The 9,335-nt window shown below is 33.2% G+C and overlaps 1 protein-coding gene across 1 annotated transcript in view; it reads right to left on the bottom strand.

Annotated features, from left to right (window-relative positions):
- Window positions 1–1,764: 1,764 nt before the first annotated feature.
- The window catches only part of XRCC6 (X-ray repair cross-complementing protein 6), a 63,468-nt gene continuing 55,897 nt past the window's right edge, over window positions 1,765–9,335 (bottom strand). Inside the window, exon 25 of the mRNA XM_051216264.1 lies at window positions 1,765–7,681. The gene's annotated coding sequence lies outside the window, so the exon portion shown is untranslated. The remainder of the gene's footprint in view (window positions 7,682–9,335) is intronic.

Here is a 9,335-nt window from a genome sequence, read left to right as displayed (position 1 = left end):
ATTGGCATAAGTAAACCCTGTGCGGATTGTCTCGATATTGCCTTGAGTCACGAGCTTTATAAGCAAAGATGGACAGTGGCTAGCAGTGAATTCTAGGATGCGTGTTTCGTCGTATTAGTTAAATGATGTGTAAATATCATGTAATGGTAAACAATAAACAAATGAATACTCAATTCAATGAACTAATTTTATTTATAGTATGAAAATATATTTGAGACTTCAGAAGAACATGAAAATAAACAAGTACTTTTGAAAAGGTAAAATTTTCCAATATTAATTAATAGTTAAACAAAGCAGCTTCCTAAAAAATCAGTATGAAAATATATTAGTATGGAGAATTTGCGGAAATTGTGATATTCTCACACTTGATATCACATACTAATGTTATTTAGACCACTATCGAATACCTGGAGGCAGTGGACAGCTGTTTCTCCTAGTATGAGACTCCTCAGCATTGTACAACCACGACCCCACACACGCGGTAATCGAACCCAGGTCATGCACGCGAGCGTTTAAGCTCTAAGTTCGCATCCAACCGTGTTAATACCTATATTCAATCAATTCACGACATTCCGCAACTATCCGCCATGGTCTTCAATGAGTAACTGTTTCACATCCGACACGGATTAGCTTCAATGTCATGGCTTCGTACTAGAACTCCGGGAACTTTCGAAGCTAGTCACTAGTCATCACATGATAATCAGATATATCACTGATCCAATCGTCTCTTGATTAACAAAATTATTTTGATTGAATAAAATATTCTACTTTATCAATTTAAGTTTCAAACAAAACTCGAAATAAAACTACATTCAGAATAAAAGTGTAGGGTGGTAGTCTACCGATTCAGTTTAGTTAAGCAACAGTATCGTCTTTAACGCTATGTGTATAAATTAATATAACACTATCAAATAATAAGGTTAAATGATGCTATTCAGTTGTTTAAACCGAATCAAATACAGTGGAGTTCGAACTGGTAACTTAGTGGCTGAAATTTGAACGTCTAAACCACTACTCAACCAACGATCGAATTATATCATTATCCATTAATCTCGCTACGTATGATTGTAATGAATAAGCTAACTGAATATTTAATCAATGTTACCGATTTTAAACAGTATATATCTTGTAGAGAATGAATAATTAATTTCCAATTATTAATTGTTTTTCTATTACTAGCCCATACCTTTTAAATAATCACTAAGTTACTTAAATGGTAAATGATTCATTTGTATTTCATTGTTAATTTTACTAAGATTTAATTGAATAATCTTTTTTTTTAAATGTTATAATAAGCCACATAGAATACTGACAAAAAGCCTATAGTAACTAGTCGTAACCTAATTAATATGCATACAACCATGGTTACAATGAAAAATAGAAAAAAATACTGGACAAACTTGAAGAGAAAAAAGAAAGAATGAAAGAGAAATACCATCTTGCTTGTTATGTGAACATCAAGTTAAAAGTTTTATTTTAGAAGTCATAAATTTACACTAATTGACTACTCACTGTATATTAACTAATATCATATTGAATTAATCTTTAATCATCAAAAAACGGATTGAACTATTACAAGAAATGGTTATCGCGACTTAAACACTTCAATAGGTGATTTAAATCCCACAATAAATATCAGTTACCCGAATATTGTAGATATGTCTAGCTGAAAAACTGCAACTAGAATAAAACCTCAGTTTAGGTGATCCTGTTCATCATTTATAATCAGTCCCACCGATAGACACTATTCAAAGTATAATCAATCCGTAGGTATAGTCAATATTGAGGTATCAGTTTAAGAATACATATAGGTCAACAGAAACTGATCAATTAAATGATGTGGTTCTAAGTATCACAAACAGTGATAAGTACAAACGTCCACAATTAGTAGCAAACTATGTAAAACTGTCAAGTATTGACTATTCGTAAAATATATATGTATATGAAAAATAAACAAAATGAAGACTACGCAACCCAATCACTATCACCAAGATAAGTCAAGAAAAATGGAGAAGTAGAGATGAATTATTATTTTTTTTTACAGCTACCTGGTCACTGAATAGTGACTAATATCATATTCTATTAGAGTTGACTGAGTTCAATCGATCATTTTAGAATATGACCAATAGTTTAAATGTTTCGACATCCCCTGCACTATACTGTGATACCAGATAGTTATAGGAAGTAGATAGGAAACCTATTCAGTGATCAATTTATCAAAAACTTATTCAATCATGTTAAACTCAAGTTGAGTACTCAACGAATAAACTGTAAGTAAACAATTCAATGAAACTAAATCTTTTCACAATTCTATTTATCATAAAAAAATCGAAATGTTCAGTACATGAATTGTACGTGACTAGCTTGATGTAAAACAAAGAAAAAGAAGACAAACCATATTAATCTCCTATACAAAATCATAAGACAAGTTTGGTTTTTTTTAATCCCATCAAATTGAATTATTGTTCTAGGTCAGTTTTTCAAATTATATGAAACAATAAAAATAAAAAACTATGTTCAATGATCAGTCTTTATTTAAAGAATGTTCAGTATTGGAATTTGTTTGTTTATTTTGACATTATGAAAATAACAAAAAAATATGTCATGGACAAAGGTTATAAAAATAAACAGTAATAAGGTTATTCGAAAGAAAAAAATAGTTCACTGCGAAACACTTAAATATTATTGTCTATACACAGTTACATTACTGATATTCTTCACGTGTCTTCTAGTGTTCACTTCAGAGAAAGCGAACGGGGCAAATTGGGGGAAACAACAGAAAAAGGCTGACAAACTGACAATTAAAAAAACAAAAAATTTAGTTTTCTGAAAAATGGTTCATGATTTTTTGAATAATATCTGATTTTTTACTGGCTGAAATTTTGAGACCAAGTGATTTGATTGTTTCACGTAATACAGGTATTGTATATTTGTGTAGACTATCTGATTGAACAGCTTCTTTACATTCTATCTCAGATAAACAACATTTTGCTTCTTGATTACAAGTGGATTGTGAAGGACGAGGTTTCTGTGTTTGTAGGAGAAAATAAAATAAATACGATCAATAATATTAGTAACAAGTAACTGTAAACTTAATACAACTTAGTAAGTAAGTTCATGTAGAGACAATCGGCTTTCACTTGAATTTACTATGTAAGAATAAGAGATATTACCTTGGTTTCTCATAACTAAGTAAACGGAGACGGGTTTAAATATGTGACTGAGACTGTTAATAGACTATTATTGGATCACTTCTACACGATACATACAAAAATGGTGGTTTGAAGCCCGAAAACAGCAATATTTTTACCAACAATACAAATAAACCTTGAATACATCCTAAACAACACATGGATTATAATAGTGATGGCCTTAAATCATATAAAGTCATCAAATAAAGTATAGCGTATTATCAAAACTGGTTACCAACTAGTACCCCATAAAGAAATCTAAATAGTTCAGATAGAAATTTAAAAAATACTCTTATTGCGCTGTACATAAACGGCGCTATGCATTTAACAATTGATATACCATAAATATCTTTCACAGAAACATAACTACTACAATAAATACCTAATTTGATAGTTTTGGTCAATTAACTCATTTGTAAACACTGTATATTGTGAATTACCGCAAAATGATTGCCGTTGAAATTATACCATTAGATGCCATATCAATAATTCAAATAGTTATGTGTTCACCGTTAGACTTGAAAGTTTTGCATTTAACCACTGAAGAGTCATAAGTGGGCAGTGTTGTGGAGTCCCATACTACAACAAAACAGGTAAAAAAGTGTTCCTTAGTTTCCAACAAATTTGTGCTATCCTCACACTAACTAATATTCAAGAATGAATTTGATCTTCTTCACAAACTAATGTTTGTTAATAGATCAACAATAAATGAAATCTTATGAATTCACCTAACTGACTTGGTATTTTAAATAAAAGAACAAATCGGTTACACGTTTATAATAACAAATTATTAACGTATAGTGAATGTTATGTAACTGGAATTAAATTTGGATAATAGCTAGTTTGTATATTGATGATTTTCTCACATATTTCAATATTCTAATTAAGTGATGACATAATTTACTGATCTCTTGTAGAATAATTTATGAATATGTATCCTACTGATCAAAAACGGTCAATTACCTCGAAATCTGTTAATTAATTATGGAGAGATGTCTTAATTCGGTACTTAATAAGACTGTTAAATAACTATGGTTTACGGTGGCGCGACTTCGTGGATTGGTTGAAGTTCTACATTAACACCGTTGGATGCTGGCTAAGTGGTCTAATGGTTAGGCGTTGGCGCGCGAGACTGATAGGTCCTGGGTTCGAATCTCACGGAGAGCGGGATCGTGGATGTGCACTGCTGAGGAGTACCATACTAGGACGAAACGGCCGTCCAGTGCTTCCGGGTTTTCCATGGTGGTTTAGCTTCAATTGACTTATGATTCCAACTATTGAAATTTCTATTTTAAAAAACCTCCATAAAACCCCTTCTAATAACTATAAAATAAATAATAATCTTTCCAATAAAGTTTCCTTATAGGTATCATTACCAAGATTTGATTTGATAATTTCGAATAAATTGAGCATTGGGTAGATTGTTATAAATAAATAAATAATATATTTGTAATATCCCAATGAGTAGAAAAATTAGATTTTCTGACGTTTCGTGACTTAGTGTAAGTCACTTCTTCAGAGAATAAATAACCAAATTAAAATTGTTCCGTTAAATGTTTCCTTATGTTGACAAATAACAGTGTATGTTTGAAGATTAGTTTTAGCGAAATGCATAAAAACAGTGTAAGTGATTAAATAAATAATTAAATTTTGAGGCTTAATAAAACATTCTAGGACTGTTGAAACGTCATTAAGTAGGACAGGACTCAAATTCATAAACCTACACGTTGACTGGCTAAACAAAAGATGTGTTTCTAAATTAATATAACCAAGGTAACTCCTTACAAAACACTTAGTCGTATATACAGCTTTCAAGTTACACTTTTACATGCAACTATTAATATTATTCGCTGTTTACACCTGCCTGGTCGGTGGCCTATCCCTTATGAGGAGTAACAAGTAAGTAAGTAAGCCCAAGCTGTAAAGTTAAGTCCTTTAACTAATACGAAGTCAGTGCTTCAAAATTAATGAAACTAAAGGTAAATTAAGAGCCTAATGTTTTGAATGTGATATTCCTCACGGAGTGACTTCATTTAAAGCGTCATTGAAAACCAAGGGGTACTGGAAAGTTGTTTTGTCCTAGTATGGGACACTTTTCATCAGTAACCACGCCATGACTCTATACATAAATCGAATCCACGACATTCAGGTTTCGCAGAGAACGCTCGATCCTTAAAATCACAGGACTAATTAATAATTCAAGTGATATATATTTCCAACTTTGATCAAATTTAATTTTTATTGACTCACAAATGCATTACTACTGAGTGCCGAATATAGATTTTTTTCTTTACACTTTACTCACTTTGAATATACTCTCGTTATTTAAATTGAAACATTCTTTGAATGCTTTAATTTCTTCACTGGCTCTTCTTTTGATAGCTCCAAATTTAGGTACTAAAATGATTTTTTTTTTTCAAACAAACAAAAAATCGAATTTTAATGTTTTTATTACCAACAAAAAATAGAAGAGAAACAACATCGAAATGTTAAAACTGATTCACAAGAAAACAGGAGAAAACGAGTAAAAGTAGAATAAAGTGATTTATCGAATTTTCTGTTTTTCATAGTTAACATCATAGAATATTAATGGTTAAACAACTATTGAAAAATAAGTATATATGTGAGCAAATTGTTCGGGATGTTCGGTGCAAATACATCACATTTTTCACATTAACTCTTTCTCATCGTTCTATTGAAATTTATAAAAGAGACTAATTGAAAGTATTGAACAGCTGTTTTGTTCTTGCATAAGACTCCTTAGTAATGTACATCCACAACCACGTCAACAGGGATTAAATCTAGGACCTCTGTTCATGACCGCCAAATAACTGAAGCAGTATCTAATTCCATAAATTTGTAATATTATTACCCTCCCCTCTAGCAAATAACTGTGCGCTAACCAGTGACTAATTTTGAAATTTTGATGAGAATCTATACCCAGCGATGTTTCACCATGTCGATTGTGGGCCAGTTACCCATCAAGTATATTGGAAAATGATTGCTTGATACTATGAATTGAGGCAATTAACAGTATGAGTTTGTGAAGATTGTTGAGTTTCAATCAAATCATCAACCGGTCAATGTTAGGCCATCACTGAAAACCTGCAAACACTGGATGTCCATTTGTTTGACTAAAGTTAGAGACTAACACCGTTGGATTTCAGTTTAGTGTTCAACAGGTCAAGTGTTACTGCGCGAAACCGAAGATCCTGAACTCCATTCCCGTGTGTAGGGTAGTGAATGCTCTCTGTCGGGAAGTCATTTAGTGACCCTATATCTGACTCCAAATAAATCACATGATGACTGTTATCGAAATATACATGCCGCCAACCTTCATATAGATCTTATCGACTTAATTTGCGTTAGAGAACAACGGGATAAAATAAGCCAAATACAAGAATGAATTTTGAATACACATATCTCATACACTCATTGATCCAGACAGACATTATGAGAAACGAAGTGAAGGAAGCAAAACAAAACGAACTGACGTGCAGTGGAGAAGACGAGTAAGTCAACTCGACTTGACTTGATATTTATAATCAATTAAAAATAAGTTATAGATATGTGATGAATAGGGTAAGCAATTAACACACATATGATCATATAAAAACAGTCAGGGCTAATAAGCAAATAACCTACAACGTCAAAATGTGGCTTGAGATGAATGAATAAATTATCTGTCCAGAAGCTAGAATAATTTATGTGGGCTTGACATAGTAACAGCCACTACGGTCCCATACTACGACGAAAAGGCCGTCCAGATTATTCAGGTTTTCAATGATGTCCTAACAATGGTCGGTTCATGATTTCAATGAAACTAATGCGATTGAGAGATCCAAATCGTTAGAACCCAATTCAGTGATCTAGGAGTTGAGAATTCGCATGAGATCAGAAGTCAAAGGTTTAATCCCTGGTGCGACGACCGTGTATCTGCACTGCTGTGGAACCCCATATCAGGACGACACAAACTCCCAGTACTCCCAGGTTTTCAATAGTTGTATAACATTTGGTGTCGCTTCTAAAGGGGGACAGCGGATACTATTGAGGGGCCGGGAGAGAAAGCGCTGGTTGGGGCAGTCTGGTGCTAGATGACGTCGAGCAGAGTGTTCTAACGGGGCGGTGTTGGCTGTAGCAATCGCTGTCGATGGAGGGGAGTAGTGGGACGTGTGGCTGCTGGGCAGACATCGATTGTAGATGGCTCGTCAGGTTGCAATATTTACAGTTGATTGACCACTGAGTAGTGAGCAATGTCAAACTTGTGTAGTCTTTAATGGCTGTTAGTGCTGAACAATGTAAAACAACAAAAACTTTCAATAACCTACATGTATGATCGACAACTTCCGATTGAGTTTCACGATTAAGAGCTAATGCTTCAAGAAGTGAATAAAACCGTTGTAATGTTGGATTTTCAATTTGTCCAGGAGTAAATGGTACCATAAGTTTACGTATCATGGCCTTAGCAATATCCACTTGAGATTCGTTAGCTAAAAATTATTAAGAAAAGTTCTAGAGTAGTTAAACTGTCAACACTATCAATCGTAATAGAACACATTAGATATGAAATTATGATTGAAGAAGAATAAATGAATTTGAAGGATAGAAAGTGTAAGATGATTTTCATACTCAAGATCTAGGTGATCTAGGTACTAATCCCTCAATGATGTGTCTGTCAATAAAGATAATGCCTTGATTCACACAACTTAGCTGTTGATTGACTATAAAATTTAAATCCAGATAAATTATTATGATAAACGGAATACACCCATTATGACATTAAGTAAGAAGGAAAGATTAGTTCAGCGAAGAGTTCTTTTTTCGGCGAATTCATTTTCAAAGCTGTACAATCGCAAATATATATACTTATTTTTACAGGGTGATAATAATACTGATAATAAACAAAATATTCACTTCCTTGATGTAGATATGACAAGAAAACAAGATGGTACTTTAAAAAGATCTATCTACAGGAAACCCATGTGGAATGGCCAACTATCAAATTTCCACAGTTGGGTTCCCATCAGCCGAAAAAGAAACTTAATGATAACTCTCGCCACAAGAATACGAAGAATCTGTAGCCCCGAGGTTGTAGAGGAAGAATTGAGCCTTTTAAAAGAGATACTTATCAAAAACGGATATCCCTCTATATTCATTGATAAGAACATGAAGCCGAAAATGCCAAAACCACAAACAATTACAGTAGAAAAGAAAATTTTATACATGAACATCGACTTCAAAGGTGATAGAGCCGCTTACATCTTAAAGAGGAGAATTTCTGATTCTTTAAAAAGAACATTCTTCGCAGCAACATTGCGAATATTATTCTCCAGCCGATCACTGTTCACCAATAATCTGAAAGATAAATTATCGCATCTGACCAACTCAATGTGCATCTACCAATTTACCTGCTCTTGTGGAGCTAGGTATATAGGTCGTTCGATGCGTACTTTATCCAAAAGAATTCAAGAACATTGTCCGGCGTGGCTAAGAAGAGGAGGCAACGGCTCAATAAGAAGTTCTATAATCGAACACCTTGTGAACACAGGTCACTCAATCAAGACAGACTCTGCGTTCAAAGTCATCTACAAGGTAAGTAGAAGCCTGCCTAAGACAATTAGACTGCATCTTCTTTGCATTGCCGAGGCAATAGCCATACATTTTGAAAAACCAGAATTATGTGTACAAAAGAGGCTGGTACAACCTCTTCTTTTACCATGGTCTTAGTGTATTTAAAAAAATTTTTTTTCTCTTTCTTCATACTCTTGTTCTTTTACAGCCACCTGCTTCACCTTCCATATTCCCTTCAAATCTTCTACCCCCAACCGGTTTGTTTTTATTTCCACGATCATTCCGATTACATTTCATCTCTGTTTCAACATTTTATGTTATTTATTTTATCATGCTGAGCCATCCTTACCCGATGAATACTTAAGCCATTAACTATGAAACTTTCCTTGTTTTAAAATTTTTTTCTAATACCTTTGTTTATTTAACCTCACTGTCACCATGTATAACAGAAGTTTATTATCAGTATTATTATCACCCTGTAAAAATAAGTATATATATTTGCGATTGTACAGCTTTGAAAATGAATTCGCCGAAAAAAGAACTCTTCGCTGAACTAATCTTTCCTTCTTATTT

Source organism: Schistosoma haematobium, chromosome 4 (genome assembly GCF_000699445.3).
Source record: "Schistosoma haematobium chromosome 4, whole genome shotgun sequence".
Taxonomy (NCBI): domain Eukaryota; kingdom Metazoa; phylum Platyhelminthes; class Trematoda; order Strigeidida; family Schistosomatidae; genus Schistosoma; species Schistosoma haematobium.
Note: the sequence above shows the minus strand (reverse complement) of the source record. Positions and strands in the feature narration are given on the sequence as shown.